This window comes from Dermacentor albipictus, chromosome 3, assembly GCF_038994185.2.
Source record: "Dermacentor albipictus isolate Rhodes 1998 colony chromosome 3, USDA_Dalb.pri_finalv2, whole genome shotgun sequence".
Lineage (NCBI taxonomy): Eukaryota > Metazoa > Arthropoda > Arachnida > Ixodida > Ixodidae > Dermacentor > Dermacentor albipictus.
In genome coordinates, this window is record NC_091823.1 from 184,238,875 (window position 1) to 184,249,299 (window position 10,425).

Genomic DNA, 10,425 nt, shown 5'->3' on the forward strand with positions numbered 1-10,425 from the left:
CTTCTTTCTAGATGCCATTGTGCTGCGCCATGGTGCCCCTCGTGTACTGTTAAGCGACCGCGGCAAGACTTTCATGTCAACAATGCTCGCAGAAGTACTCGGAGCTTGTGGCACAGTTCATAAGACGACATCCGCATATCACCCACAAACAAATGGCTTAACCGAGCGATTTCATCGCACACTAATAGATATGATATCGATGTATATCGGGCCAAACCACGACAATTGGGACAAACTCTTACCTTTCGTGACTTTTGCTCACAACACCGCTATCCAACGAACTACGGGATACTCACCTTTCTACCTAGTTTTCGGCCGTCCACCGACATTCACCATCGACGCCGCTTTCTTCAATGCTCCAACTAACACCTCAGACAGTACACCCGAACAGTTCGTTTCGAGACTTGAGGAATGCCGTCAACGTGCTCGTTTCAACACAGAAGTCAGTCAGCTAGATCGCAAGCAACGTTACGACATCTCTCGTCGCATCGTCTCCTTTCGTCCCGGAGAGGAAGTGCTTCTTTGGACGCCCATTCGTGCACCCGGTTTGTGCGAGAAGTTTGAATCCCGCTTTCTTGGACCTTATATTATTAACGAACAAACATCTCCCGTGAACTATCGCGTTACTCCCGTAGACGTTTCTTCCGACCATCGTTGTCGTGGTTCGGAGATCGTTCACGTTTCGCGCCTAAAACGATTCGTTCGGCGTTCCCCTCCTGGCTAAGTCGCGGCCTGGCTGGCCGCTTGCGCGTGCGGGGAAATTAGTGTGAGCATTATTCATACGCTTCATATTCTCACCTGTACATACTCATCATCACCGTTTTGGGGCCTGGTGGTGGGGCTCTGTCTCGGCAGGATAAAGAAGAGGCTGGCTGCCTAAACCTCGTCTCACAATATATATAAATATATATATATATATATACATCATCATCATCATCATCATCAGCCTGGTTACGCCCATTGCAGGGCAAAGGCCTCTCGCATACTTCTCCAACAACCCCGGTCATGTACTAATCGTGGCCATGCCGTCCCTGCAAACTTCGTAATCTCATCCGCCCACCTAACTTTCTGCCGCCCCCTGCTACGCTTCCCTTCCCTTGGAATCCCGTCCGTAACCCTCAATGACCATCGGTTATCTCCCTCCTCATTACATGTCCTGCCCATGCCCATTTATTTTTGTTGATTTCAACTAAGATGCCATTACCTCGCGTTTGTTCCCTCACCCAATCTGCTCTTTTCTTATCCCTTAACGTTACACCTATCATTCTTCTTTCCATAGCTCGTTGCGTCGTCCTCAATTTGAGTAGAACCCTTTTCGTAGGCCTCCAGGTTTCTGCCCCGTAGGTGAGTACTGGTAAGACACAGCTATTATACACTTTTCTCTTGAGGCATAATGGCAACCTGCGGTTCATGATCTGAGAATGCCTGCCAAACGCACCCCAGCCCATTCTTATCCTTCTGATTATTTCCGTCTCATGATCCGGATCCGCCGTCACTACCTGCCCTAAGTAGATGTATTCCCTTACCACTTCCAGTGCCTCGCTACCTATTGTAAATTGCTGTTCTCTTCCGAGACTGTTAAACATCACTTTAGTTTTCTGCAGAATAATTTTTAGACCCACTCTTCTGCTTTGCCTCTCCAGGTCAGTGAGCATGCATTGGAGTTGGTCTCCTGAGTTACTAAGCAAGGCAATATCATCAGCGAATCGCAAGTTACTAAGGCATTAGTATATATTGTAAGCATCTATGCGAACTTCATCTTCATCTGTACAAAGTCATCATCAATCATCGGCTCGTGTTCGTTTTTGCGTCGGCGCCATTTTTCCTTCTTGGAATAAAGCGTCGCCTCAACCGTGGTATTTCAAGTGGTGGAGGCGCTTTAAGATCCCTTCGACCTCAATCCACTTCAATATCTCTCCTGGAGCTACGTTCGGGACGCCGCTTACGCAAAAAGGCCGCCATGTCGCAAGACGAGACCGCAGCATCCACCATCTCGGTTCAAGTGCCAGCCACCCCCAATCCCAGCCCTGCCAACAACCGGCATCGAGACCCTGAAATCTTCTCTGGCTTGCCTGGAGAGGACGTTGAAGACTGGTTCGACAACTACGATCGTGTCAGCGAATACAACAACTGGAACGGGACATCGAGGTTAAACAACGTGCCATTTTACGTCTCTCAAGTAGCCAAGACATGGTTCCTGAATCATAAGAGAGACTTCCATGATTGGTCGTCTTTCAGGGAGCAGCTACGGCGGATTTTCGGCACACCCACGGTTCGTTCGGAATTTGCGAAAAAGAGGCTGTCTGAGCGCGTCCAGCATTATGGCGAATCGTATACCTCGTATATTGAGGACATCCTCGCGCTTTGCCGCCGTGTCGACAGTGCCATGCCAGAACCTGATCGCGTGCGACACCTTCTTAAGGGTATCGGATCTACTGCCTTCAACGCACTCGCCGCTCAAAACCCTTCGACGGTGTCGGACGTCGTCTCCGTCTGTCAGCGCCTCGACGCCGTGCAGTCAATCCGCTTGCAACCGGACTTTTGCGACAACCCCCTGGCAAAGAGTATTGAACTCCAGTCTATCATTCGAGCCATAATTCGCGAGGAATTGCAAGTGCATGGCTCACCCCCTTGCAGCAGCGCTCACGTCCAACCTGCTTCTACTGACCTGCGCGGTATTATTAAGGAGGAATTGGCCTCCCTGCAGGACGCCCAGCATACCAGCGCTGCTCCTTGCCCACAACCGGCTTCTTACGCCCAGATTGCCGCAATGCCAGCCGCGCCGTCTCCAATTACACCACCTGCGCCTGTTCATGATCACCTGGCCCCTTTAGTCACCCGAGCTCCGAACCCACCTTACTACTCTGCCTGGCGTTCGTCGAGGCCTATCTGCTACTACTGCGGCTTTCGGGGACATATCTCCCGGTTTTGCCGACGCCGCCAGTAAGACGAACGTCGTGGTTACGCGGCCTTTGAACGCGATGAGCCACCTCCTCGCGTTTACCGCACTTATGACGATAATCCTCCCGTTCGCCGATCCCCAACTCCAGCCGACTTCTCCAACACCGCACTCAACACACGTGCTTCGAAACGCCGCTCCCCATCGCCGCTCCGTCGTTCTGTTTCGCCACTTCGACCTGTCTCCCAACTCCATGTCCAGCGACCGGAAAACTAACCAGTGCAGTTTTTGGAGGGAAAACTGCATCGCCGCGAAGTGCTCCAAGTCCTCCTGAACGTCCTTCGAACATGTTATTGGTGTCTGTGGAGGGTGTGCCTTTGTTAGCTCTGATTGACATGGGAGCTACTATATCTGTTATGCGTGCCGACCTGTGCTCTCGTCTGCGGAAAGTGATAAACGCCTTATATTGGATCATCCCTGATTGGGGCTAATGGAGCAATCATTCGACCATCAGCCCAATGTACAGCGCGCGTCTTCATTGATGGTATCTGTCATCACATTAAGTTCGCGATTTTATTCCCGTGCGCTCATGAACTAATTTTAGGTTGGGACTTTCTCTCGTCAGCGTCCGCTTTAATCTCTTGCCGTCAACGTGTAGTCCATATGAGCGAGACGGTTCATTGCAGCGGGAGTACCGATGAGCCCCGACTGCGTTTTCTCACTGCTGCCGATTCTGTACTGCCTCCCGGCCACGAGCAAGTCATAAGTCTCTCTTCTACGGACATCACCAATGGCGACGTGTTCGTCACTCCTTACGGTCGCAGTCTTGCCCGTGGCATTGTCTTCGCTTCCTGCCTGGTGCGGTTCAAAGAAAGCTCCGCGTTAATCATCGCTTATAATGCGACCACTGAGACAATCCTACCTCAAGGCTCCACAGTGACCTGTTTTGTGGATACCCAACCAGTCTCCTTGCTTCCTCTTGCCGCCTGGCAAGCTCTTCCTCAACAATACAAATCTGCTTCATCTGCCCTTACTTCCGTGATAAGCCCTGACCTTACTGCCGCTCAACATGAAGCGTTGCTACAATTGCTTACGAAGCACCAGGCCTCCTTCGATATGGATACTTCGTCACTCGGACATACTTCCATTGCCTTCCATCGTATCGACACCGATGGCCAGACTATTGTACGCCGTCGTCCCTACCGAGTCTCTTTGGCCGAACGCAACATCATCGAGGAGAACGTCGCCGATATACTGAAAAGAAACGTCATACGTCCCTCCGCCAGTGCTTGGTCATCACCCGTCGTTTTGGTGCAGAAAAAGGATGGATCCGTACGATTTTGTGTTTACTACCGTGCACTAATCAAGATCACCCGTAAGGATGTATATCCGATGCCCGGGTATCGATGACGCCCTTGATTCGTTGCAAGGCGCGCAAGGCGTACTGCTGCAGCGCGATCACGAATTCTGCGAAAAGGTTGTTGCATATGCAAGCCGCACCCTCACTTCCGCCGAAAAGAAGTACTCGATAACCGAACAAGAGTCGGTTATCGACTCTTGTCCATTCAGAAATTTCGTCCATACCGCCACGGTCGACATTTCACGGTTGTGACCGACCACCATGCCCTATGTTGGTTGTCGACGATCAAAAACTTGTCCGGGCGCCTTGGCTGCTGGATACTCCGATTACAGGAATATGATTTCAATGTCATATATAAGTCCGGACGGAAGCACCAAGATGCCGATGCTCTTTCACGATGCCCATTACCACCATCATCATCATCAAAAGTGGCCGAAACTGTTACTGAAATTCAAAAGTCAATTGAGTTCCTTTCCAATAAATATGAATCTGTAAAGTCTGGCCTGGAAGCTAACCAAACAGAGTTAGCTCAGCTACATGCCCGAGTGGAATCACTTTCTGAGACTGTTGACGCTCAAGCTGCGCTACTGGATAAATCAAGGTGCGTAGTTAATGATCTTGAACAGTACAGCAGGCGATGCAGCTTTGAAATACATGGCCTCCGAACCAACCCTAACGAGAATTTGGTTTCTTTCATGGGTGATCTAGCTCAAAAACTAGATTTTTCGGAATTTGAAGCAAATACTATTGCTTCAATACATCGAATGCCGAACAGAGACAGTTTGACTCCCCCTATCCTTGTGCAGATGCGTGACGTGGCGTCTAAAGAAAAATGGCTTGCTCTACGGACAAAGCTTCGCAATTTGCCTACTGATGAGTCTCATCCTCGGTTGTATTTCAATGAAAATTTGACAAGGACAAACAAGGAGCTTTTCCGATTGGCCAGGTCCAACGGAAAAGAAAACCAGTACAAATTTGTGTGGACACGTAACGGCAGAGTTCTGGCCAAGAAATCGGAAGAAGTGAAGTCTGTCATCCGCATTGAGAAATTGTCTGACCTAGATAAGATCTGCTAAGCATGAGCAATCTCGAATTCCTTACGTGTGCAACTTTTTCTGAAGCTACAAAATATTTCACAAGTGACGCGCAACTTGCATTTCGCGCAACGCACGTTAATATCCGTAGTATCCGAAAGCACTGGGATGAATTCATGGCCGTAACTTCACCTTTTCGTTCTACATTTGACGTATTTGTACTGACAGAAATTAACATTTCAGCTGATATTTTTAACCAGTATGCGATACCGGGTTACCAAGCAATTTCATGCACACGACCTGTAAAAAAATGGGCGGCGTCGCAGTTTTTGTGAGAGACAGTTGGACTATTACAGAGCTAAATTTTGGCTTCCAGCAAGCAGAAGTTGTAGCTTTGCGTATGAGCACGCCAGCTCTCTCTTTGATAGTCTTTGCAGTATACCGACCCCCCTGTTTTAATGGCAGGCTCTTTTTGGCCGAACTTGACACCGCCCTATCAGCTCACTCGCATGAAGACTATATCTGTGTAATAGGCGATATTAACATAGATACCTTTCGCCGCTCTATGGCTCTGGTCGCAGATTACCTTGACCTGTTATCAAAATGGGGACTGCAACCAACTATCCAGAAAGCAACGCGAGAAGAATTTCTGGCAGGGCAACTGGTAGTCTCTTGCATCGACCATATAAATATAAGAGCTCCGAATTTCGCCATACAGTCTGCTATCGTTGAAGCAAAACTATCAGACCATTACTTTGTTTGTTGCTCTTTAGCCCGGAAATCGAACCCTCCAACAGCGGTTCGCGGCAAAAGGGAAATATCCATCTGTGATCCCAAAATCTGCTACAGACTAGCATCGGAATACTATTGGGAAATGTTTTTGGAAAAAGTGTACCCGATAGACATTTATGATAAACTTGTTGAAATAGTACAAGAGTTTAAGAAAGCGGCTACTCGCGTGGTTGAAATCAGGCAGCGCAATAAAGAAAACTTGTGGATGACCTCCAAAATACTATCAGCTATAAAAGAAAAGGATTTGCTCTGGGCCCAGTCGAAAAGGGCACCTGCTTCTATCCTGCCATGGTCAAAATTTAAGGTTGCGAGAAATAAAGTGAACGCAATGATTCGTCAGGCAAAACGAGTACATTTCCGTAACAAGTTTAAAAAAGCAGGCTCAGATACTAGAAAAACATGGTCTTTGGTTAATAATCTAAGAGGTGTCAAAAGGCGTGGCAATGATGGAAAAGATTTCGTGTCGTATTTTGGCACTGATGAAGAACACATAGCTAATGAATTCAACAAGTTTTTTTCGCAAGTTTCGGGTAGTGCGCAACAGCATCCCGAATTTTGTACTCTTAAGCACAGCACTGTCGAATCCGCACACCTACCTTTGCTAAGTGAGGATTATTTACGTTCAATTATTTTCGGTCTTAAGCGAAATAGATCTATGGGAATAGATGGCATTTCAGTTGATGATCTGCGAACCTTGTTCGACATACTTAAAGGAGTGTTGCTGTCGCTGTTCAACAGCATTATCTCAAGTGGCATGATCCCGCCGAACATGAAAGCGGCAATTATTACCCCAATTCACAAAGGTGGTGCACATAATAGATATGAAAATTATCGTCCTATTTCAGTCTTGCCATGTTTGACTCAAATATTAGAAAAACATCTGCTGTTTACAATGACAAGTTTCTTAGATAAGCACAAAACCCTGTCACCGCGTCAGTATGGCTTTGTACAAGGTAAAGGGACGGAAGTGCTCTTGGAGGACTTTTCTGACATGTTAAATCGTTCTTTTGAATGTAACCAAGTGGTGTGTGCACTGTTTCTGGATGTCAGCAAGGCTTTTGACAGCGTTTGTCACACTCTGTTATTGTGTAAACTATCCAGGTTAGGCTTCCGTGGAGTGTTTCTTTCGCTTTTGAAAATTTTTTTGCAGCAGAGAACGCAGTACGTCTCGATTGGGCGGGCAAAGAGTGCTTCTTTGCTAATAAAAGCTGGCGTTCCTCAAGGTTCCATAATTAGTCCGCTGTTGTTTAACGTCTGCGTGAACGACCTTTCAAACGCCGTGCCTGCAAGCCTGTATCAGTACGCTGACGATACTGTCCTCGTATCCCAGTCGCCGAACTACTCTGACTCCCTTTCTTCTCTTCAAGCTGCAGCAACTATTGCTATGGACTGGTTCTCACGCAACCTAATCAAAGTAAACAGCTCTAAGACCCAACTTATATGTTTTCACAGCCCGATGAAGAAAGTAGATTTGAACCAACAGCTGCTCTTGCACGGATCTAATTGTTCTCAATGTCAATGTCTACCCCTGAGCTATAAAACTACTGTGAAATACCTAGGATTATACTTTGACAGTGCTCTTTCTTGGAATGACCACTTATCCCACATTTGTAAAAAGCTCCGAACCGTCTCCTGTGTGCTGCATAACATTAGATACTATATGCCACTTTCAATACGCAAAGCTATTGTAAACGCTCTCGGTTATAGCGTACTGCGTTATGGCATAACGATCTATGGTCACTGTGCAGTTCGTTGGAAGAACAGGATCAATTCTCTCCTAAGATCTCTGTTAAAAAATATTGGCTATGATTTAGGCCTGCCCCCCAATTCTGATGTTTTTAAGGTATTTTCGCTACCTGATTTTGATCGCCTTTTGATGGAAACTATTGTCCTGAAACATTTTTGGTTTAGTGACTATAAAATTCCGTATGTTCCCACACGGTCTCTTCGACCGAAGGAAGCTTTTTGTATTCCCCGACGGTTTACAAGATATGGAAAGCGCGTAAGAGATTTTTACGTTCCCTTTTACTTCAGTAGGTTGCCTCCAAGTGTTCGCCGTGCAAAAACTAAATATAAAATAAAAAAGATGCTGCGATACGCTACTTAGTGGGTGTACGACGTTGTACACGCATGCTCCACCACTTATCATATGAATCCTGTGAATTCGCTAGTTACTGCAGTATTTGTTGCACTTATCTGATTATTTTCATGCTATTTTATTTTCCTTCCTTGCTCTTTACTCTGTTGTGTTTTTTTTTGTAACTTGGGTTCCGTGTCTATTTTTATTATTATTTTTTTTCTGCCACTATACTAATTTGATGTTCTGTAACTTTTCATGTGCGTTCATGCCTGTGTGTTTATCTGCGTGGTTCCGCTGCCTGTCGGGCTCTGCCACTCAAGCCCAATGAGGCTTTGGCAGGCCGGATGTTTGCACATTCTTTCAATACTTGGCGCAATAAAGTATTATTATTATTATTATTATTATTATTATTATTATTATTATTATTATTATCGGAGCACATCACATCACCTTGTCAAATTGGCCGCACGGAGGACGCTTCGTCTATTACACCGATTTCTTCCTTGACTTCATCAAACCGCCTTTCAGTGCTTTCCACTCACCAGCGCGCCGATTCCTATTGCCATAGTATCATCAATCGCCTTAGCGGTGTTTCATCTCCACCCAATGCCAGGCTACGGAAACAACTCAAACTGTTGAAGTTTGAAGACGACGTGCTCTACCGGTACATTTTTCACCCGGAAGGCCATCGATGGGTTCCCGTTCTACCGCGCTCTCTTCGCGCTGCAGTTCTGCAGTCCTCACGCGATGACCCTACGTCAGGCCACTTGGGTTACAACAAAACACACGAGCGCATACGCAGCCGATTCTATTGGCCAGACCTTTCCACGAGCATAGCTAGATATGTTGCCTCGTGCACGCTTTGCCAACACCGTAAGCGACCTACTACTGCTCCGGTCGGGACCCTACAACCACTTCCTTGTCCAGCACAACCCTTCTCTGTCCTCCGCATTGACCTGTTCGGGCCACTCCCACCTATTCCAGACGGCAACCGATGGATCGTCACTGCTGTTGACCATTTGACCTGGTACGCTGAAACAGCCTCAATACGCTCAGGAGCTGCCTCAGAAGTAGCGGCCTTCTTCTTGCAGGCTGTCTACTTACGTCATGGGGTGCCTCACGTACTTTTGAGCGACCGAGGCAAGACATTTCTTTCAAGCACTCTTAATCAAGTTCTGCAAGCGTCCAACACCGTGCACAAGACAACGTCTAGCTACCACCCTCAAACCAACGGCCTAACAGAGCGATTTCATCGCACGCTGTGTGACATGCTATCCATGTATATTTAACCTGATCATCGTAACTGGGATGCGATTCTCCCATTTGTAACATTTGCGTACAACACGTCTGTTGAACGGACCACCGGATACTCTCCGTTTTTCTTAGTATACGGCCGCCACCCAACCTCATCACTCGACGTTTCTTTCTTCTCTGGCCCCGTCAACGCTTCACCATTCATTTGCGACCAGTTTGTGTCTAGGCTTGCCCAATGTCATCGTCGCACCCGTATGAACACTGCAGCCAGCCAAGACGTTCGCAAACATCGGTACGATGCCTCTCATCGCGTCGTTTCCTACCACCCTGGTGACGATGTGCTCCTATGGACCCTTGCGCGAACACCCGGTTTATGTGAGAAGCTTGAGTCTCGATACCTTGGCCCCTACAAAGTCATCGAGCAGACCTCACCGGTGAACTATTGCGTTACACCTGTTGAGGCCCCAACCGACCGACGCTGCCGCGGAACAGAGATCGTGCACGTTTCTCACCTGAAGCAATTTCATCTCCCTTCCACTGTCTAATGTGCGGCCAGGCTGGCCGCTTCCGTCCACGGGGGAAATTAGTGTAAGCATTTATGCGGACTTCATCTTCATCTGTACAAAGTCATCATCAATCACCGGCTCGTGTTCGTTTTTGCGTCGGCGCCATTTTTCCTTCTTGGAATAAAGCGTCGCCTCAACCGTGGTATTTCAATATATATATATAAATATATATCAGTGGCGTAGCCAGAAATATCGTTCGGGGGGGGGGGGGGGGCTCACGTTGCAGCTTGGCCTCCTCCTTAAGCGGAAGCTTTATCTCGAATGCTCCTAAGTGTATGTAAAAGGTGAATTACATTTTCTCGGCAACCACTGCACAAACTTTGATGAAGTTTGTTGCATCTGAAAGAAAATCTTAAATTCTAATGTCTTCTGGTATCCAATTTTTCATTTGGGTTGTAAATGTTTAATTAAAAATTGGCACAAATCTCAAATTTTCATAA

At 47.2% G+C, this 10,425-nt stretch overlaps 1 protein-coding gene across 3 annotated transcripts in view; it reads right to left on the reverse strand.

Annotated features, from left to right (window-relative positions):
* The window catches only part of LOC135920826 (very long chain fatty acid elongase 7-like), a 397,384-nt gene extending 387,363 nt beyond the window's left edge, over positions 1-10,021 (reverse strand). For all 3 annotated transcript variants that reach the window (XM_065455093.2, XM_065455097.2, XM_065455096.2), the window contains exon 1: positions 9,932-10,021. The gene's annotated coding sequence lies outside the window, so the exon portion shown is untranslated. The remainder of the gene's footprint in view (positions 1-9,931) is intronic.
* Positions 10,022-10,425: the final 404 nt, after the last annotated feature.